Source organism: Haemaphysalis longicornis, unplaced genomic scaffold (genome assembly GCF_048455015.1).
Source record: "Haemaphysalis longicornis isolate Haplotype H1 unplaced genomic scaffold, Haemaphysalis longicornis Haplotype H1 scaffold_8, whole genome shotgun sequence".
In the NCBI taxonomy this organism is placed as follows: Eukaryota; Metazoa; Arthropoda; class Arachnida; order Ixodida; family Ixodidae; genus Haemaphysalis; species Haemaphysalis longicornis.
Window position 1 is genome coordinate 1791592 of NW_027526445.1, and position 22555 is coordinate 1814146.

The window sequence follows — 22555 nt, forward strand, 5'->3', positions numbered from 1 at the left end:
TCCTGCGCCGCCTTGAGTCCAGTGTTGGCCACCGAAGTTCCGTGTTCCATCCCCCCATCGTGTCATTGGCCTTCCCCTTCTTCTATACCCACCTCTTGGTATCCACTCTGTGAGCCTAATTGTCCACCGGTTATCGTTTCGTCCCACTAGCTGGCCAGCCCAAGTCCATTTCTTTCTCTTTACTTGGACTATGACATCTCCTACTCTAGCTTGTTCCCTCGTCCAGGTCACTCGTTTCCTGTCCCTGACACTGCTCGTTCCATCGCCTGTCAAGCCGACCTCACTTTTCTCCCTAGTTGCTTACTGAGGCCCCAAGTTTCAGCTCCATATTTTATCACCAGCAACATGCACTGGTTGTACAGTTTTCGTGTGAGTGCCTGAGGTAGCTCACTCTTCGGTGTTTGGGGAGTGCTCGCCGACTGCTGTCCAACCCATGCCAATTCTGCGCCAGATCTCTCTCTCGTGGTTGGGGTCAGCACTAACCATCTGTCCGAGGTAGCTATTGTTCCCTGGAATTCCTTTTCTACCAGCAATTACAGGTTTATTGGCGGGTGCTGTGCTCCACATCTGAATCAGTGTAATCTAATTGTGGGGTTTCGCTCGCTGGTAAGCAATGCAGCTAAGCAATGTTGAACTCGTTGGAGTCGTTTTGAGGTGGAGTTGGCAGCTAGCTAGAGCTCACAAGGGCTGAAGCAGGGTGCCTTTGAAGTCCACTGAGTCCTTGTCCCACTGCACTGTACTAAAAGGTGACAACGTGGTACTCGGTGGTGAACTGGTGGTGCAAGTGATCTGCCAGTCTCCGTGTCCGGAATAGTTCTGAGCAGTGTGGTGTGGACAGTGCAGGAGGGCTTCCTCAATGGCGCATTGTAGGGCGAGGTAAAATATAACGGCACATAGCTATCAGTTCGAGCAGTTCTGGGCAGTCCGAAATGACAAGTCAAAGACATTTAAAGCATTCGTGCACCGGGGTGAAGCCACTTGATTAGCAAGATTTGCACTAGTACAGTTGAACCCCTTTATAATAGACACGTACCGGGGAGTAGTTTGTCTCCTATACGAGATGTCTCTTATGAGCAGGGTACCATGTTTTCACTTGCTACTCAGACCCTAGTTCAATGTGGGCACCGTATGACTAAAATAAGCTCAAAAGAACGCTACAGCATGTTTCAAAAGATTCATTCTAATTATTGCTTGGTCCCAGAATTTATGAAACTTCGTTTGCTTCATGACTGTATTTACACTGTTTTTTACAACCGATTCTACAAGCTTTTTTTCCTTTCCTTGTTTGTGGAAGATGAATCGTAGATGTTGGGTTCACAAGCCTGATGAATAACCAGAGCGCACAGCTTCTTCCGCTGTGTGGTCAGGCTATTCATTACGCTTGCAGGACTCAATGTCTGCAGTGCTTCTTGATTGGGAGCTATGTGAGTAGGAGAGTCCGCATGTGTGATCGCGCTCCATCCAATGAATGGCAGTAAGCTTCAACTACTTCCGTCAGTTGCATTTCCATTGGCAGGGCTTCTCATTGTCATTTCATAGCTGACTGAACCACTTTGTGTTTGCTGAAGTTATAATAAATAGCGACTGCACCTGTCTGTCGTCCACCTGTGTTTCCACAATGGAAGCAACTGCAATTAGTGACTGGTGACACTGCATCTGAAGTTAAAATGTGTGTTATAAGCGAGATTATTGATTAAACTTCAAGGATGACTTGTCCCTTATAACCAATCTTCTACATCCAATGTCTGTTATAAAAGAGGTCAATTTAATGGGAAAGATAGGGCAGCCAACCATGTGGGTGAATAGTGTCTCTTATACCCATTTGTCTCTTACATCAGTGTCTCTTATAACGAGGTTCAGCTGTAAAAGCACTTTTGCCAACGGATCATTGATCGTTCATTGAACCGACGACAGGCCGTCTCCTGTGCAGAACCAATTGTAGATAGTACTGGGTTGTGGCGAGTTGCTGCCGATAGAGCAGTCGGGAAACTTGGGGTGACAGGAATAATGCACTTTAAATCCTTAATTCCGCCTCCATGCTAGACTTTTGAGAAGCCTGTACTCAGGGCACCCCACCAAACACAAACCCTGCACCCTTGCGTATTGACCCTGCTATGTCAGGTGGGGGGCTGAAAACGCTGGAGCTACCCAAAGTATGGCCTGCTCGGGTGGAGCGGAATGAGGTTTTTGCAGGAACTGAGTTCCCTTAGCTTACGTTGCCGAGGGCACAAGGTTTTCTGGTTCTAACTGTGTTTGATTATTGCACAAGCTCTCAGAACAGGGAAAGGAAGCGAAAGAACTTAACATTTGTCCTCTGCCACAGTGGAATAAAATGTTGTCGAAATTTGTGAAGGAAGAAACCCACCCCTCTCCTACTAGTAGGGAATGGAGGTGCTTGCAAAGCTTGTCTGACCCTGTGAAAACACAAACCAATCCCTTGTGAAATTGATTGGGAAGGAAGGTATTTTTTTGCGCACGGCGCCAACAGCAACACCAAGAGAGGAAGGGAGTGTTAATACACCACCACCTGGAAAAACCAAAGCTTATTCTGTAGCATGTAAACGAGGAATGTTGTGCTGCTAGGCTGTATTTTAAGCTCTTGCCTTTGTGTGGCCTTTAAAGCCACAATAGAGCTTCAATTTTCAAATCATGCACATGACTTCATCCACCTCGAGGAGGCTGATTAAGTTAAATGACTGGGCCCATTTGTGGCTTCACTTTTGTGGCGTTTCTTGTGGGGGCATTGCGACAACTCTCCTCTCTGGTGCACTCTGGTTTGTACAAAGTTGCAGTCCTGTAGGTAGACCGCTGCACAGTGTTTTTGGTCACGCTGCTCCCTTCTACCATACAGGCAATTGTGATGTCCAATTCTGCTCGTTTTCCTGACCCCAACCCCCAGCTATGACTCGGATGGAAACTTTGAACCGTGCCTCAAGTCCGGGCACACAGCACACTGGGCCGTCCTTCATGGTAGGGGATGCTTCGCTACTTCTTAAGGAATTTCCTCATAACTGTGTGAAATGTGGAATTTCGTCTCGATCCTGTCCTGTAGAGTCATAACTGCTAAAATATGAACAGAAATGCCTGGTGAAGAGCACCTCAGCAGTCGTAGGGGTGAAAAAGGCATTTGTAACAAGACTGTGATGAAATTGCGGCCTCTGTGTTGCCTATTCTTGGTTTTTCACGAGTTTAAAAAAAGTAAGAGTTGGGTAGGTCTGCGAGCAATTAAAAAAAAAAAAGAACGAATTGCAAGCATCGCAGCTTATTTGTTTCCTAACAAACAAATAAACAAGTTACACTTCAAGAATATGTGGTACAAAAAGCCACTTGCTTTGTCTTGTCCCTGTGCTTTATGACGAGAGATTGGTTTCCAAAAATGCACGCAAGTTGATCTCACTGCAAAATCTCCCCGAAGGTCAGAGTTGCATTGAATGTGGTTCCTCCTATATATTTATAGTAATCGCAATTACCCTTTCGGCTGCAGTCGCACACAGTTGTTTGTGGAATGAAGCTCTTAACTTCCAATCAGCAAAAGGTTCTATCTATTTTTTTATTTTTATTTATAATTATTATTATTTTATTTTATTTTTTTAATGAGATCACACCATTCTGGTGTAAGTTGAGTTAGTCTAGCCTGGTATGATGAAACTGCATAGATTTTCCGTGTGTGGAGTGGTGTACATTTATTGATCACCTGTGCCACATGATGCTGGACCTTTCAGTGGCCAAGCGTTAATTATTAGCCCATTGAAGTCATTAATGTGAAGAGCAATTACGTAAGAGCCGCCATTGCTGGTTCAATTGAAGTGGTGTGATATTTTTTACGAGATAGCAGGTGTTTGCAGGTTAGGGGCATGTTAGGATTGGTGCATTTTTTTTTCAAGGGAAATTAAGTGTGGAAATTACTTAAATTAAAGAAATTAAGTGGAAATTACTTTTAAACCTGAACACACCGCGCTTGGATTTATTAAACATCTTTTTATAGTGAAGTGACAAGATCCACATAACTACATGCCCATTGACCCTATCTATTAGGGGTGTGAGAATATTCAAAACTTTCAAATATAGAAGCAAATACAATGATATTTGGTTCGACCCTGGGTTGGATAGCGGTATTTGAAAACTTTAAACGCACATTTTGGAAGTGTTTCAAAGCGTGGAGGCGTAAACGGAGTGTTGTTTCGGTGGACTCAGATGGGTGAAGTTGGGTAAGCCTTGTGCACAATGAAGAATGGCCCACAAACATGGATGGGAAATATATTCTTCGGAATGAGTTAAAACTAGTTGGGCAGTGGACGTATCACCTTTTGAGTGCGTATGATCGGCCACTGCAAACACGCACTGGCTTCGTCCTGTAGGGAGAGCAGGCTTTCCCGCAATGCACCGGTGACATGCGGCTAACGGCAAGAGCAAAGTGCTTTAGGTCGTGTCCTCCTATCTCCTTGACATCAGGACACCTCCGGCCTGTGCCTCCCTTTTCACATCCTGATAACTGCTGCTTCAAACTGCCCTGGTCAACACTGTATAGATATGAAAGCCCAGCTACATACTGACACACCCTATTTTTAATGAAATGATGCTGAAAGTTTACCTTTCTGCTTTCTACTTGTAATCTTTCTGGCCTTTCTATGGAGGACACCAGGGTAACAGTAATTTTCTCGACCTTTGCACTGGTTGAGACTACGATAAGGCTTTCTTAATAAGAAGGCATTGACACTGCACACTGGTGAGGCTAGTTTGCCAACCAGGCAGGTTTATCACCATGTGTATGCCTCAATTTCAGTACCAAGACTTTTTACACATTATATCAGGCATAGCGTGCTCTTCTGGAAGTCTTGTGGGGTGAGTATGTTTGCAGGTAAGAGGGAGAGAGAATAACTTCTTTATTCATCGAGCAGAGGCGTATGTATGGGCCTCGCTGGATGAAAGGCATCCCCAGTCTGTGATTCCTTGGCTTCGCCTGGCTGTGCTTGCTCAGGTCATCAGGTTGAGCTGGGTATCCAGGTCTGGGGGCCAGGGAAAGATTGCACTGTCAGAGGGGGGGTTGGGAGGGGAGCAAGGAGGTGGGGGGGGGGGGGGGGGGCAAAATTCTTGAGTTGCAAGCACAAGGAAGGGGCCCAGAAGCAATGGGTTGGCAAGCTGTGATGATACCATCACGCCATGAGGGCACGTTTTTCTTTATAGAAAGAAACCTTTCGGCACACTTTCTCGGTTTTGTTATTAGTAATGCTGTTCAGAGTGAACAGAAAGTACAGAGTAATTTCCTGTGCGAGTGCCACACCCCTTGAAGCAATGGTGGGCAGCCCAAAGTAACCTGTAAACCTCCACTGTGGCTTGCCTCGTGGTGAAGTCACTACCGCTGCAACGTTTCACACTCTATAAACTTTTAATTCTTTGAAGACCATGCACACGCATGGTGCAATTACGGCTGCATGGCGTGCTCTGTTGCTCTCTTGTGTCTCATCTCACATTCCAGACTTTTCCAAGGCAACAGAATCATGGCCAGCAGCAAGCCCAACAACAGCGCACACTGACTGCACTGTATTTGCCCACTACAAACTCCTCCTTCGCAGTGACCCAGTGTCTTGGTCACAGTGTGTGCTAGGGGTTTCATAAACCCAAGTCCAAAGTGGTCACAGATTAGTTAGAGAGGGGAAGGAGGAGGTACAGGAAAAAGGGACAGAGGTGTCATCATATGCGGTGTTTTTACCAAGTCTGTTGATACAGGAATCAGTTCCTTGTCACTCCTTTGAGTCGGCGCTCTGGCATTCAGAGTGCCTGGCCTCCTCCCCTTCCAGGGATCTGCCTGGTTGTGGAGTCATCCTGCCTGCAGGATCCCCCCTTGGAGTCCCTGCTGGAGCAGGACTGTGAGTGCGAGCGGCTGTACCACGTCAAGGTCGGCCTCCCCGCATCAGGCAGCCCAAGGGAGCTCCTCCTCCCCCCTGGCCCTGGGTCGTGCGGACGCGGTGGTGTTTGTCTGTGGCAGCCAGGGGAAGAGCAGGCACATGGGCCTGTGGGGCCTGGACCGGCTCCTGGACAGCAACCGGAACCTGGCCCACGTGGGGCCGAGGCACGAGGCGGCACAGTTCGTGGTGCCGGCCGGCGGAGTGGCCGAAGGACTGGCTGGTCAGGTGCTGCTGCTGGCGTAGGGGGGGATTGGACTGCTCTGGTTCCATTGGACTGGGGTGGTGGTAGTGGCAGTAGTAGAGACTCCCTGTTCAGCAGAGAAGTGGGCGTAGGTTAAGAGAAAGTGCTCATGCAAGTTCAACGGAGAGTTAGTTTCTTTGTGTTTGATGAGTAGACTAGAATGAGGTTAACTGACTGTGATGCACGGCCTTAGATGTTTGGTGGGTTTGTGTTTTGATGCTTGGCATGTCACTTGTGTGATTTGCAGAGGTTGTGGCATGTGCGTGTCCATCTGAAATGAGGATTCGGAATACCCGCTTCTTTCCCTACTGGGCCCATGGAGTGTTGTTAGCCCACTAACAATGGACTGAAAAGTTGATTCCAAAACTTCCCACAGTGCTTTCTAGCACTTCATGCCATTCAGTTTAGTTTAGAGGCTGCAGTTTCTTTTTCCGTGTGCACTGCATAGTACATCTTTCTTCCTTGTAGAGGTGACTTTTAAACCACAGGTGGAGGCGGTAGTGCATTGTAGGAGGGGGAAAGGATGGCCCCCTTTCTGCACACTCACAAACGCGGCAAGATCTTTAGCTTTAACTACTTCCGCACTTGCTTCCTCTGATGGTATTAGCCTCACAAACCGTGGATAACACTGGATAGCTGGACCTTAGACACAACAAGAACATTGGTTGCAGATAAGTTCTCAGTTTAGTTGTCGTCGTTTGCCTCATGGCCAATAATCTGCCTAGCCTTTTTGCACAAACAATCAGTAGAAGCTTGTGTGCAGGATATTGCCACGTCATTGACAGCTAGCTGCTGCAGGGTGTGAGCGATGCCCATTGGAGCCTCCTGACCTCAGCACGGATGTTACACCCGTTATCTGTTGCAATGTACTTTTGCCAGTCGTCGGGTGTCTCCCATTCGTTGCACATCTCACCAAGCAATTCTGCCATCTTCCCGGTGCTGTGGCTGACAGCCATGTAGTGAGTGTTGGGTGGGAATCGCTCCATTTGAAAAGTGGGTGTCACAAAGTGGCAAGTGAAGCTCACGTAGCTTTCTTTGCACACAATGTCCACATATCGATGGTAAAGGCGAGAGCTGTTGTTCCTCCTTGAAAAACACTGTGGAGTTCAGCCTTCGCCTTCTTCCATGTGTCGTCATACAAGCGCGTGAAAATGTAGTGCACGGTGATAGGTAGTAGTTCCTGACAGCCTGTTCTTGAAACCCCCAGTTTTACCATGGCAGCCATCTTGTTATGCAGAGCTGCAGTCTTCTTTTCCAACACTGGCTCAGCACAGCAGAGTAGCATTGACTGATCTGTCCCAGGCACACCTGCAGAAATCTCCCGGTACTCTTCAACAGCGGGCAGATGCTGCTTCACATGGTTGGCAAGCCGTAGTAGTTGTGGCTGTAGGCAGTTGAAGTTTTGCACTGCATGTCGGGCACTGCATCGTCGATGGTGTTGTCTTCATAAGGTATTTCCGAATACCTGCATATAGTTCGGACCCGCATATACCGTATAATGCGGAATATAGGTCGACCCCCTTAACTTGTAGCCGAAAAATGCAAAAAAAAAATTAGGTACCAACCATTGTTTTATTGAGTCTATAACTTGTTTCGTCTCAGATTACTCATTTAAAACTGTCTGAAGTATCGTCAGACGACTGCTTCTGGCTCGCTGTCGCCCACACAGCAGGTCGACCTCGTTGCAGTCCAGGGAATTGCTTCTGCAGCACTTCTTCAACACTCGCAAGACCATGTCATCGTGAAGCGAGCGCAAAGCATGGGACCCTCGTGTGCAGACCGTAGCGACAGCCAGTCTGTGCAGGCAGTCAGCAAACATCTTGGGGTATCCATTCGTAGAGACATCGCACGACGCTAGCGGACGAAATTCGCCCCCTTTGTACAGCAGCACAGGTACACAGAGCAGCGCCCATGAAGCGAGGTCTTCCGAGCGTTTCATACCGAAAGCTAACGCCGCTAGCAACACTTCTTTTGGTGATACCGAACTGGCGCAAGGCGGACACGTCGTTGGCCTTGGAAAACCCCCAACTTTCCTTTTAACTGCTGCTGTGAACTGGCACCAAGTGCCTAAACTCATTTTGAGCCAGAAGAAAATAGCACGCACACATTCGCCGACAGCGAGAGCAGAGAAGCATGGAGAGAAGCGACAAAACAAAGATGTCGTCGCGTCCGATTGATGGTGGTGGCGATGGTGCCTTTGGGGTTTGGATGGGCTCGATGGGCTGCCCGGTCGCCAAATGACAACTGCCAAATGACTGCAATATAGGTCGAGGGGTGACTTTTCGGCAAATTTTTCTGTAAAAAATCTCGACCTATATTCCGCATTATACGGTAGTCCGAGGTGTAATTCGGGGATAGCAAATGCGAGAAAAAACGTTTTCGCACGAATATAGTTCGAGGAACAGGGAAAAATGCAGTTATTTACACACTTGAATATTCGTCGTCCTCGTCTGGCGCACTCTCTTCCAAAGCTCCCTTGTCGGAAAGGTCCTCCCGCAGCACCTCATCCTCCGTGCCATCAAGCGCGTCTGAGATCTAGCACTTTTTGAAGGCACGACAAACGAGCGCCTCGGGAATGCAGGCCCACGCCTCGGCGATCCATGAGCAGAGCAGAGCTGGCGAGGCCCGTTTGAGCTGTCCGGCAGGGGTCACTTCTGGCTCTCCAGACCTCATCCACTCCATATACAGGTGCCTGATGTGGTAAGCCTTGAATGGCTTATTAAGACACACATCAAGTTGCTGCAGCTGGAATCCCTCCCGGGATGACGACGAGCTCGGTGCGGGAGTCGCGCAGCAGTCGCTTCACAGAGTCCGCGAGATGACACCGAAACACGTCGAGCACAAGCATCGATGGGAGCCCCAGCAGGGCTCCAGGCCGTCGACACCACACGGACTTGATCGAGTCCACCACTAGCGATTCGTCCATCCACCCCTTGTCGTGGCAGCAGACGACAACATTTTTTGGGAACGTCTCCCTCTTCGGCAGCGTCTTTCGTTTAAACACCACGTAGGGTGGCAGCTTGCGACCATCTGCCATCTGGAACAATTGCAGTTACCCTCATTTTCTCGTTCCCACTTGATCGCACGGTAACTTGCCTGGAGCCTTTTTGATGCACCGTTAGAGCTGAGGGCATATCGAGGTACAACCGGCGTCTGGTCAGCGTTGCCGATCTGGCCCAGCTGAAAGGGGACTGCCTTTCGCCATGAAATCCGTGCCTCTGAAAGGCCGCAAGCAGCTCTTCGTAGCTTTCTGGCAGCTTCTGCGAGACCGACGTACGCCGACGTAGGGAGAACCCAGCGCGGCGCATGAAGCGAGACGCCCAATGCTTCCTTGTTTCGAAGACCACCCGCTGAATGCCTTTGCCTCGAGCGATCTCCCTTGCCTTTGCTTGCAGCAGCTCGATGTTCACAGCGAGATGTGCAGCTCATTGCTCCCAAACAAAGCCTGTCAGTTCCCGTTCCATGTCAGGAAACGCTCCATTTTTTGGTCCCCGGAAACTCTTTCTCTAGCCACTGCATACAAAAAGGGCTTCCTTCTGCTTCCTCCAACCACGAATGCTCCGCTCGTTCACGTCGAACTGCCGCTCCACAGTTCAGTTGCCAATGGTTTCGGCAGCAGAAATAACTTTTCTTTTAAAGGCAGCCGAGTACTGCCTGCGTGGTCCTGACATGGCGTAAAATCACAGAAGTAAAATCGCGGTCTTCGTGATGTGCGCCAAGTGATTGCCATGGGCACTGCTGCACGCCTGTACCTGTAGGTCTCTAGGACTAACGCCACCAACGCTACCTAATGCAGAAGCGCGCAGACACCTGATGATGATGATAGCACCGGCCAATGCCGAAACCGAAACCAAAACTGTGAATTCGAGTCGAAAATTTTTGGGATCCGCATATAGTACGCGGCCGGAATTTCGCATCCTAAAATTTAGAACGAAACCCCGGTCTATACGCGGGCTTTTACGGTAACAAAAAAATTATTGAATAAATAATGAAGCCAAGCGATGGTATATATACTGGTACGACTAGGCTCCACGAAAAGTGGTTGGGTTGCTTGCCTGTATCTCCTTGGAATTGCGCCTGATTCCTCGGGAAGGAAGCTTCGTGTTCGGTGCGTCGAAGACATCGTTCAGCATTCTAGTAAAGGTCTCAGCGTCTTCTGATTCTTCCAATCCAGCGACTTTTGCCTCCCTGTAGACGCGTAATCCAACAGCTGTCCCACGGCTGAAGAGCTATAGAAAAAAACATTGCATCATTTCCACGTATAAGAACACAAAATAAAAACATAGCATGCTTTCACAAAAACGAAGTCTACCTGTGTAGCTAGCCTGACGCTCATTTTGCGTAGATTGTCAGGGGCAACATGTGCCTCAGTGAGTTTTGGCACAACTCGTACGTGCTTATTTTTCTCTGTTTCGTACAGCGTCACGTAATGCTGGAAGTTGATGCGAAGGTTTCCAGCCTGGAAGTAATAAAACCAAACTGTTAAACTGTACCGAGCATTCACGCATGCTTTTTTCTTTACCATTCCGTAGGTGTGTTTCCTCAGGTGATTCCTCACACACTTGACGATGTGTGGCACATCACATAGGAAGTAGATATTCTGAGATGGCTCCCACGGATGTTCAATGAAGTGGTGAGGTGCGTCCAGTTTTCCTGAAACTCCAAACTGGCTCCACATGGATTTGTTGTTGCCAGCCCCGTCACTGATCACAGCCAGCACTGACGCGTTGTTCTTGTGAAGTTCGAGAACAACACTCATGACAACTTCTGCCAGGACTTTTCCAGGAGCTGCTCCCCTTGTCGCAAAGCTTGCGACTGGTTGCACCCAGTCTTCGAACATTGGAACAAACATCAGAACCAATGCATGTCAGCAAGTTGGTTGGAGCTTGGGGCTGCAACCTCGCTGTAATCAACAAAACCATCCATCTTGCATGAGTCCTTGTTGAAGGAGACACCCTGCTTTAACTTCACCTCATCGAAGAACAAGACTCCCTGCCGTCTGAGGTGGCTTTTGTCCGAGAAGTGGCCTTTGATGCTGCTGAGCGCTACTTGATTAAAACCGTACTTGCACGGAATGCCCTTTATAATCTGGCGAAGGTGAGCCTTTGATGGTAGCGGTAGCAGCTGCATGTCAGTGATCAAAGTGTAGGCCTTCGGGCTTGACATGTGCAGTAGTAAACAGGTCATTAGCCACTCCGCATCATATCGCCGACCATTTTTTTGGTTTTGCTTTCGCTGCCATGACAGCTGTCTTGAAGGCCAACTGCTGCCTGGAAGGAAGAACCCTAAGAGTGCTGTCAATTGTTGCCTCCGTAACTGCACTCAGCTGCCTCTTCATTAAAACAAGTTCTTCTTTCATTTTTTCTCGCCGTGAGGTTGCACGGATTGCTTTGCGTAGCATCGACTTCAAGCAGATCCTCTGCTTTCTTTTCTTGCAGTCTTTTTGGTTCTTTGTTCGCTGCAGAAAAAGCTTCTCCAAGGTCCGACATTGAGCACATGTCGCATTAAAGCTCAATACAGTGCAGGTGTTGTGTCTCCACGTTTCACCTTCTTTTGTGGCCACCACTGATGAAACGATTTTCGGGTACTTTTCAGCGGGGCATCCCTGGCACAGCTTAAAGCTTATCAACGTAATGCATGAAGCATTTTAAGTCATCAAACGACTTTAGTGCAATGCTCGGCTCCCCAGCGTAGACACTGTGAGGCACAAGTCGACCATTTGCGCAAACAGTCACATTGAGGTCCTCAGACAGCGCCACGGACGTTTCCACACGGGGAATCTTATTTCTTATGCTGAGCTTGTACAACAGCGCCGTTTGTTGAGCAACGTCAACAGACCAACCGTCAATCTTCTGTTTCTCTTTGGCCAAGCTAGTTAGCATGCCAAATAAAGGCTCAGTATTATCCGTCGACACGCTGTTCTCTGTTTCGACTTTGCCATCACTGACTTCTTGAATCGACTGCTCTCCTTTCCCTTTACGGCGCTTGCTTTTCGCTGGGGAGAGTCTGCGAGCAGGTGCTTTGCGTTTCCGTGTCGGTTTGGAAAGGTAGCTCAGGCAATTCGGAAACAGCCAAGGCATGGCGTCGTCTTTCAGTGCCCATTTGTCGCGCGGTATCGCTACCACCTCACCGCAAATATTGTGCTCGAAGACTTTCGAGATGTCCTCATCGTGGAAGTGAAGGTCACACACAGAACACGTGCTCGAAAGCTCTCTGTCCAGCCTGGGCACTGCTCCCTGCCATAGTGCATGGCGTTCAGCGCCTCGGGGTGGCTTGAAAAAATGTCTCTTCTCACTAGCAGATTGAACGGAATCGTACCCGCTTTTACACCCGGGCACGAAACAGCGTGGCATGGTTCATGCAGTTGCCGGCATGGGGCACAAAATGTGTGGGTACAGCTGAACCTCGTTATAAGAGACATTGATGTAAAAGACAAATGGGTATAAGAGACACTATTCACCCACATGGTTGGCTGCCCTATCTTTCCCATTAAATCGACCTCTTTTATAACAGACATTGAATGTAGAAGATTGGTTATAAGGGACAAGTCAGCCTTGAAGTTTAATCAATAATCTCGCTTGTAACAAGCATTTTAACTTCAGATGCAGTGCCACCAGTCACTAATTGCAGTTGCTTCCATTGTGGAAACACAGGTGGACGACAGACGCCTGCAGTCACTATTTATTATAATTTCAGCAAACACAAAGGGGTTCAGTCTAGGGATGGGCGAATATAGATTTTGAGGTTCGAAGCGAATTCGAAGCGAATGGTGATTTGGTCGAATAATTTCGAATCGAATAGTTCGAATAGTACACATTGCAAATCACAAAGACAAATGAGCAACTTGTGACCTGACTAATGTACACAATTTTTTCTAATAATTAGAACTCACGCTGGCATAGCATTGTGTAAAACTATTACCAGTTGAACATTTATTGCAAAATCTCACACACAGCTTTCCTTTGCTGTATTCACAAGTTTTCATGAAGAAATGCCTGTTGCGCCACATGCTCTAGGTGCAGCAGTTTCCGCCGGCTGCTCATTCACAAGTTTAAGCGCCACCTAGAAACTCGCAGAGTTAAGCGCCGCCTAGAAGCTCCGCAAAAAAAAGAAGTATTGTAGCCACTAGTATCCTCGGCCGTAGCCAAGTAAAGCGCAAGTGGCTGGCCGCCATTTTGAATAGGCTCGCTTAGTGCGGCGTACTGCTGCACTGAGCGAGCCTATTCAAAATGGCGGCATGCCTATTCAAAATGGCGGCCTGTACAAGTCTGCTGGCTTGGTGCCGCTATGTTCGGAGCGGTGTCCTTTCAGTGCCGCCTTTTTTTTTTAACCTAAAGTGTGCTGGCGGCCGAGAGCTTCGTCGAACCTCTAGGCAAGGCAGCAACTCGGCAGTGCCGGCACTGATAATAGAAATGTCCGTTTTGGTGGGTCTTGAGCCAAGCCTGGGGTAACTCTCGGAAAGCTTGACCGAAAAGCTTGGCTTTTAGCTGCCTATTCGGGCGCATCGAATAATTCGAAAATATCGAATATCTGCATTCGGATCGAAGCGAATAACGAATAGAGAGCTATTCGATCGAATATTCGACAATACCGAATATTCGCCCATCTCTAGTTCAGTCAGCTATGAAATGACAATGAGAATCCCTGCCAATGGAAATGCAACTGACAGAAGTGGTTGAAGCTTGCTGCCAACCATTGGATAGAGCGCGATCACACCTGCGGGCTCTCCCACTCGCGTAGCTCCCAATCAAGAAGCACTGCAGACGTTGAGTCCTGCAAGCGTAATGAATAGCCTGAGCACACAGCGGAAGAAGCTGTGCGCTCTGGCTATTCATCAGGCTTGTGAACTCAACATCTACGATTCATCTTCCACAAACAAGGAAAGAAAAAAAAGCTTGTAGAATCGGTTGTAAAAAACAGTGTAAATACAGTCATGAAGCAAAAAAAGTTTCATAAATTCTGGGGCCAAACATTAATTAGAATGAATCTTCTGAAACATGCTGTAGCGTTCTTTTGAGCTTATTTTAGTCATACGGTGCCCACATTGAACTAGGGTCTGATTAGTAAGTGAAAACATGGTTCCATGCTTATAAGAGACATCTCGTATAAGAGACAGAAACTGCTCCCCAGTACGTGTCTCTTATAAAGGGGTTCAACTGTACACAGTAGTACTCGCGCAAGCCAAACACACCGCCGCTCGCTGCCCACGCCAGTCATCCGGCCGTCCGGGTCCGGCGCCTCGTCGGGCAAACTCCGTCGTGAACGCCCCCCAAAAGGCGTCAGGCGGAGCTCCGCAGTTTGAGAACTGGCAAGATCTAGGAACGTTGGTCTGTAGCTCGTCCCAGAATATGTCTGCGGTGTTGCACTCAATAAGGACGTGTTCGGCCGTTTCCCGCTTTCCGCGGAGAAGGCATCCCGCGCCGCCATGGAGAAAGAAACCTCTATCCTCCAAACGTGCCTTCGCCGGCAGCACTCCCATGCGGAGGCGGAAGAAAAAGTCTTGAACCTGTGGGCACAGGGAGTCTTCTTACCCGTTTCCATACGTCCTCAGGAGTTTGGGGTTGTCTGTAGAGAGGGGGCGGCAGGACCTTCTCCGTGAGGTCTCAGTATAGTTTCCGGGACTTTGCTTTGAGTAGGTACTCCCAAGAAAAATGCTGCTCGAGCAGGGCTAGGGCTAGCGCAACTTCCTTATAGAATCCAGTGGCGTGTGCGCCGAAGCAGGGGCGTGCTGTGGTAACGATCCACGGTGCCAAATGTCTGGCACCTAGACTCTGCGTGGCTGCCCGGAGGAACGAGTCCCTTCGCTCCAGAAAGTACAGCAGTCGCTGGACTGTCAGTTTAATTAAGCTCCACGTTGACGAGACCCAACCCACCCCTTTCTAGGCTCCAAAAGAGGTTTGAGCGGCGCATGGGTTCGTACGTGGAACGCCAGAGGAACACCACCCAGGACCGGTGCAGCTTGTTCAGGGAGCCTGTGTCAATGGTGGTTATGCGGGCTCCATACAGCACCGCGGGGTATGCTATTGCGTTGCATACATGGGCCCTCGTGAACAGAGCGCTGTGTCTGTGTCTCCACGATTGCCGCTTTCTTTCTGCCGCTGACAGCTTGGGTTTCCATCGTTGTGTGACTGCGGCGCTTTGGTTGAGATTGACGCCCAGGTAACTGGACATCTCCTCTTCCCAGGCCATTCCAAATAGGCAACTTGGGTTGGAGGCCCATTCACCCTACCAGGCACCCCTCGACTTGAGTAGGTTTAGCTCTGCTCCTGAAAAGCGGCAGAACTGATTCAGTAGCCTGATCACTTCGCCCACTTGTGATCTTTGTGTACAGTCGAATCCCGCTACAACGAAATTCACGGGACGCGCGAAAAATTTCGTTGAAGCGAAAATTTGTTGAGGCGAAATCCGCTCCAACACACCACGGAAAGGCCCGAAAAATAGCCCCGTATGTTTCCGCATCATTGGCAGCAAAAAAACAATGTTTAGAAAAAGGAGTGACGCGCAATAACGTCATGTTTTTTCGGATAACAAACATACCAATGGTTATCTGTGTTCACTGCACGCAAAGAACGCATTACAGAGGGGGGTGAAGAAATGCAGACGCAAAACGTATTGCTGCTCAACAAGGCGTGCCCACCGAGATGATTACTTGCAGATAGCTGCTGGGCCGTCGGAAGGCCTCCTCTCGCTTGTGGCAGGAGCAGTGCCGTTATCTTATCCTATGACAGGGCACGGCAGCTACTGACCTTGGCAGGCAAGACGCACGCGCTTGCATTAAACATGACCGCACGCTCGCGACTAAGATAGGATGACTTGGCTTCAAGACCAAACACGCAAACATGATTTTTGCTCTTGGCTATGAAGAATGGTAGAAGGAAAACGGCAAGGACAGCTGCTCACGACTCACAATGCATACATCTCCATGGCATACATGACGGCGCCGCGCCAGCAGCGGAGCACATTCGTGCGATTTCAATTGGATACAGATTGGCTGTAGCTCCGGCTTGGCGAACCGGGCCTGTGCCTCATGTAAAGACGGCCAGCCACATCGTTATCACCATCAAACAATGGCGTCGGCCTATGCGTTTTTTTGTTGTTTTGTTTTGGGTGGCGGTGTGGGCGCACCGCGCATGTTTTCGGTGAAACTAAGCGTCCTGAATGTTTAAAAAGTTACAGATAGCTGGTGCTATGCTTATTTTATTGTAAAATAATTGTTCAAACCCAGCCCAATTCATCGAAAATTTCGTTGAAGCGAAAGCAAGCCAGACAAATGGTTCGTTGTGGCGAGGACTTTGTTGCATTGACTTCTATGGCTAGCTGACGGGGAAATGGAAATATTTCGTTGAAGCGGAAATTTCGTTGAAGCAGACTTCGTTGTAGCGGGATTAGACTGTACAAACGAAGGCCACATCGTCGGCGTATGCGAGAACACGTAGCTCCTCACTTCCCGGCGTGAGGCCATTTATGACCTTAGGTGCAAGAGTCATACGGCAAAGTGGCTCAAGGTAAAGTGTGAATAAGATGGGTGACATGGGGCAGCCTTGGCGTACGGACCAAAGGATGTCTATGGGCGCGCCCACCGCCACATTTATAACAACGCTGGTAGAATTGTCCTTGTAGCATAGTTTGATCCACTCGATCATTGTTTCCCCGATGTCGCAGTGTTGGAGGAGATCAAGTAAGAATTGGTGGTCCACCTGGTCAAATGGCTTCCTGAGGTCAGGCTGAACAATGGCCAGAGGTAGAAAGACCGATTCTGCTGCCTCACAGGCTACCCTCATGTGATGTAGGTTGGAGTTGATGGACCACCCTTTGAACCCGCACGTCTGGTGCGGACCTACCACTGGGCTCAGTGCGCTCTCCAGTCGTCCGGCCAGAATTCGGGCAAGGATCTTATAATCTGTTGTGAGGAGGCTGATTGGCCGATAATCAGCGACATCGGGTACGGAATTGCTGGATATTTTTTTGGAAATTAAGGCTAAGTGGCTCGTGCGCATGGAGGGCGGTAGGCGTTTTTGTTTTCTTATCTCTTCAAAAACAATGGCCAGGATGGGACTCAGCTCCTTTCTAAAGGCCACATAGAACTCTGAAATGATGCCATCCGGCCCTGGAGATTTGTTTCGTGGCAGGTTCTTGATGGTGCGCTCGATTTCCGCTTGTTATGGGGGTGTTGATTGCCTCTTTACTTTCTTCAGTAATTTTGGGCATTTCATTAGGAACATCTGCTAGGATTGTATCAGGGACCATTCACAGGGAGAATAGATCGGCGTAGTAGTCCGCAAAGGCTTTAGCTTCTTCTTCTCTGCCTGTTGCAATGCCCGCAGGGTGTTTGACCTCCGTGATTGTTTTGCGCGCCGTATGCTCCCTTTCGAAGGCTGCAAAGAGCTTCAACGGTCTTGCTTCAAACTCTACCCTTTGTTCCCTGCTCAGTACCACAGCACCCCAGTAACTTTTTCCAGCTCTCCCCGGAGCTCTTCTTTAATTAACTGAACATCCTCTCTGAACTCCCCCGGCCTCTCTTCCTCTGCCTCAATGAGCGCGCAGAGGGTGTCGGTGAGGCTGCGCCTCTTTTCTTTTTTTCGGGCGGCCTCATCACGCCCTATAGTGATTGTAAAACTTTTTTATTTTGCTTTGAAAGTTTCCCACTTTTCCAAGTCAATAGTTCCAGACCGCAGTGCTTTGATTTCCCTTTGAACCTTTTCGATGATTGTCTCATTTTTAAGCACAGTGGAATTCATTAGCCATCGCATACCAGAGATCTGCTTTGCACTATATGTCTCGAAGGCCACTGTGCATGTTACAAGGCCGCAGTCGCTAAACGAAATGGGAGTGACGGTGTATTCAGACACTCGTGAAACGCCGTCTCCCGAGACGTAAATACGATCCAGACGCGCATGGGACGAGCCTTGCCAGCGTGTGTAGCGTTTGGTTGGCCAGCTGCGCCCCAAGGCCACGTCGGACAGGTCGCTGTCCCGTAAGACTGCACTTCATACACGGGACAATGCGTCGACGCCACCGCCACTCCCTGCTCGGTCATTGGCCCGCAACACACAGTTAAAGTCGTCCTCAAAGAAAACTGTCCCAGACGCTCGCAGGTAAGGCCGTAGAGTGGTAAAAAGAGCGGAGCGAGCTGCTGCCTCATTAGGGGCATAAATACACACAAACCACACCAGCTCTTTCCCCACGAGGACGTCCACAATGCAGAAACGCCCGTTTTGCGCCAGCTCACAGTCGACAACTTTCAAGAAAGGGTTTTTCCAGATTAAGATGGCTGTACCGCTGCTCGGGCTGGGGTTAGGGTGTGGAAGCACCAGAATTTAAGGCCGAATAGGCGGACGAAATTTTGGTTATCTTCAAGAGATGTTAATTTAGTCTCCTGCAACAGGGCTACATCAATGTTTTCGTTTTTCAAAAGGTCGAGCAGCCAGTTCTTTCATTTGGACGAAACGAGGCCCACAACGTTAATACAGTTAAACCTCGATATAACGAACTTCAATATAATGAAATTCTCGATATAACGAAGTTACAAGGCACACACAACTTAATTCTCATTGGAAACCATGTATATTTTATCTCGATATAACGAAGCAAATGTTGCTGTAATTTCATTACAACAAAGTCTCTGAACTTGAAGAAAATTTACCCACAAGGACAATTTCCCCGTGACGACGTCTGAGGGGAAAGCGTTGGCAGTGCGAGCGACTTGGCCGCGAGTAACCCATGCGGCCGGGCCTCCCAGGGCGTGCGTCAAGCAAGGGAGAAGCAGCGAAATCCTCCCGCTGTTGCGAATGGGCATCCCACCGCAGCCACCAAGGTTGCGACTCGCATCCCATCTTGTCTCCGATGTTGGTTATCAGCCATCCTGACGCTGTCTCCGCTGTTAGGACTGGGCCCGCTCACCGCAGCCACCACTCTTGCGACTGGCCATCCGAGCGCAGCCACCGGTGTAGCGACGTTGCCTTGATCCGTCCGCTATCGACGCGGCGTAGAGCAGAGCGAGGAAGTTCTCGAGTCGACGATAAGTTAAAGCAACATTTATATGCAGTATGTACAAGGGTAAGCAAACGTTATATGGCTCGTACAAAGGCGACAGCACCTCTCCACTCAGTGCCTCTGAAAAGTGCCACCGAAGAATGCCGACGATAAGTCATAAGTGCCTCCGGGCGGGTTTCTATACCCCCGGAAGTTCGTTTGAGCCGCGAGAAGTTTGAATCGCTCCAATCAGGACTCGCGATGGCTGAAGTTTCAAATCCAACGAATCGTAGCAACGCCTACGCCGTCTCCGCGAGTCGGTCGTTCACCCGGTGCAGGATTCGGCCGAGCTGCCGCGACGCTGCATACCTCCTCCCCACATGCTCCTTTGCTGCGACCCAAAGCACCCAAAGTGGCCTCCCTCTTTCTCGTGCCTTCGCATCGCCTGGTGCGTTCTCTCGCCGCTTTTGTTTCCCGCGTGCGACGCCGCCATGAGGGGCTGTAAGTGGAAAGCTATTTTGCTTGAGCAAAAAGCGGCGATCCTGGAAGCCGTTTTGAAAGGGGAAAAGAAGAGAGACGTTGCAACTCGATTCGCGATATCACAAAGTACGCTGTCAACAATTTTAAAAGCTAAGGACGTGATTCTCGGCTCTGCAAAATGTGGCAGGTCAACATCGGCCGACGCGCCTGAAGCCGCTACTTGGCTGGAGAAGGAAATGCCGAAAATATTGACGTGATACCAGCCATCGGAAGTCTACAATGCGGACAAAAAAGGATTTTTTTATCAGATGCTGCCGAATAGGACGCTAGCACTGAAAGGGGATCGGTGCCACGGCGTTAAGCAGAGTAAGCTGCATATCACGGCTCTTCTGTGCATCAACATGGATGCCAGCGACAAGTGGGTGCGGGTGAAAGAAGGTCACGGACTAGTTCCAGAGGAAATAAAGGAGTGATTGTTTTGGTAGGTACCGAATTTCGATGCAACGAAATTTCATTATAACGAAGCATAGTGCCGATTTTTACGACTTCGTTATATCGAGGTTTAACTGTATCGCCGCTCGTACGTCTTTCATTATATCCATGCGGGTGTAACCTAATATATTCGTCATATATTCCACTTCCTGCAGGCATAGGATTTCGGGCTTCTCTTCTTTGCTTTGTATGTATTGTTCTAGGGAACATTTCTTGTTGCGTATGCTTCTGCAGTTCCATTGCCATATCTCTAATTGTTCTGATTTAGGGGCCTTTTTACGGTGCTTCATTTTTGTCTGAGATGTCTGCCGCAGGGTCTTCTATCTGTGCATCGAGTGCTTGTTGTTTACTTCCTCTTGGGTTTAGTTGTTCGAGTTTTCTCTTTGCCTCGTTATGCTGTTTCTGTTCTGCTGGTTTCACCATGTTGAGGAGAGCTTGCTGTATTTGGTCCGTCGTATTGTTCAGAGCTTGTTCCATTTGTGCTAGGAAGAGTCCTATGCTGCTGGGATCGTTTAGCAGCTGGGGGGGGAACTGGGGGTTGCGGTATTGGGGCAGGCATGTCCTTTGGGGTAAAGGCGCACGTGCTTATGGCTGGACTTTTGTGCGGGCTTTAGCTACGTTTTTCTTTTTCAGACAGCTGTCTTCGGAGGTTTTCGATTTCGTTGTTCTGTCTAGCTAGCTGGGCTCGTAATTCTTCAATTACCTTATCCTGTTTGGATTGTAAAGAGTCAATTTTAGTGTTTGTGTTCTGTAGGGAGGCAGCTACTTTTGGCTGTTGCCTTCTTGCTTGCACTCCTGGGAGGCCACTCGGTCTTTGGTGGTCTTGTTCCCTGTGGGGGCTTCATTCCCTGAGGAGATTGTCGCCTGCTCGGTGTTGTTCCGCACTGGTGGGTCGGTGGCTTCGTCCAGAGTTGGCCACTCCTCCGAAAACCATCTGGGCTGGTTGGGTTTTTTTTGCCTTCTTCCCTTTGGTGATGTTGCCTGGGGGTATCCTTGAATTTCGAAACTTCTTCTTGCAATCCTTTGTGCCAGTTACGTGGCCCTCTTCACCACAGAGAGCACACTTTGGGGAGCAGGGGTGTTCCGGGGCTGGGTTATCAGTGCCGCATTGGGGGCATTTGCTGACATGTGGCGTAGGGCAGACATCTGACCGGTGTCCTGCCGTCATGCAGTTCTGGCAGGCTTGCCGCGTCTTTCTGTAGTGGTAGCACAAAAGTTCACCACCGTGGAAGTACACTGCCCGCGGAACCGTATCACCTTCGAAAGTCAGCAGTGCAGTTTTCGATTGCCCCAGCGTGCGGGCTTGGATTATTTTAGTGTTCAGCGTCCGCACTTTCAAGCCTCTCATAAGGTCTTCCGATGGTGTTCCCGGTGGAAATCTGTAGACGATTAGCCACGTATGATGTTGCGTCATACGTGATGCTGCCGAATCTCAGGAAGTTGATTCTCCGAAGCTCGTTCGCAGCCTCTTCGCTCGGCGTGCTGACAATGATTATGTTTGAGCCCCATCGGGGCGAACAATCGCTTCACTCAGGTTGTTCAATCCTCCCGGGCACGCATTTGCTACGGCCTGGGTTATCTCGAGTGTTGAAAAGGTCTTCAGAGGGAGTCCTTTCCTCGGCCTGATGATTATTTTGAAGTTGTCTTGTGGCAGGGGAGGGAGTCTTCTCTTGAAGGTTTGTTCTTGAAAATTGCCTTGCTTACTTGCAGGGTCGTTGTTTCCGTCTTTATCAGGTGCTTCCCGCTCAAGGGTTCCTCGTGCTTCTTTCTTCATGCGCTGTTTTGTGCGGCGGCTGAGTGCTTGTTCCCAGCCGCCGGCATCGTCGTTGTTCTCCTGCATAGCGTGCGCTGGTGCTTGTTGTTGAGAAAAAGGCGGAAGTCTGCCGTTCGTCTTCGTTGAAGTCCCTTGAGACGCTTGGGGTTCTTGGTCGATCAGCTGCTGGAGCGTCGTGGCTTTCACGGCGCGGCCGGCACCGGCGCGCGCTAACGTCGGGATCTAGCCAAGCTGCGTGCGCCGGCGTGGTCTGCGAAGTACGAAGGATGGTCTTTCTCGTCCTGGGCCCTCGAAATACTTGTATTCCTGGGTGCAGGAGCAGGTTTGGCAATGAGATCGCCATGAGAATTTCAAAACTGCGCCTCCTAGAAGTCCAATTTACTAAGATAACGACGGAGCTCATGCGAGACAAGTCTGCACTGCCCCGCTGCCGCGGCGGTTCTCCCTTCTGCCACCTTCCCGGCCAACTGAACAACTGTGGTTTTCTGGGCATTGAATCGAAGGCCAAACGGCAGAACGGTGCTCCCTCTGTGATGCGCTTCCAGTATTTGTGGCCAGATGGCAGCGCATGACAGGGGGTGCGATCACGCACGCATTCTTTGCTGCAGCAGCTCCGCGAAATTCAGATCCGAGGCAGAAGAAAATGTGCATTTTAATGCACATGGGGTCTGACGAGGGTATAGATGATAC

The 22555-nt window shown here is 49.4% G+C and overlaps 2 pseudogenes across 1 annotated transcript; one reads left to right on the forward strand and one right to left on the reverse strand.

Annotated features, from left to right (window-relative positions):
- The first annotated feature begins 2879 nt into the window (after nucleotides 1-2879).
- On the forward strand, nucleotides 2880-10403 carry LOC144149720 (actin maturation protease-like; annotated as a pseudogene). The gene is made up of 2 exons (XR_013318350.1): nucleotides 2880-2970; nucleotides 5799-10403. The product of XR_013318350.1 is annotated as an actin maturation protease-like (transcript).
- Nucleotides 8879-13252, reverse strand: LOC144149721 (uncharacterized; annotated as a pseudogene).
- Between the last annotated feature and the right edge of the window lie 9303 nt (nucleotides 13253-22555).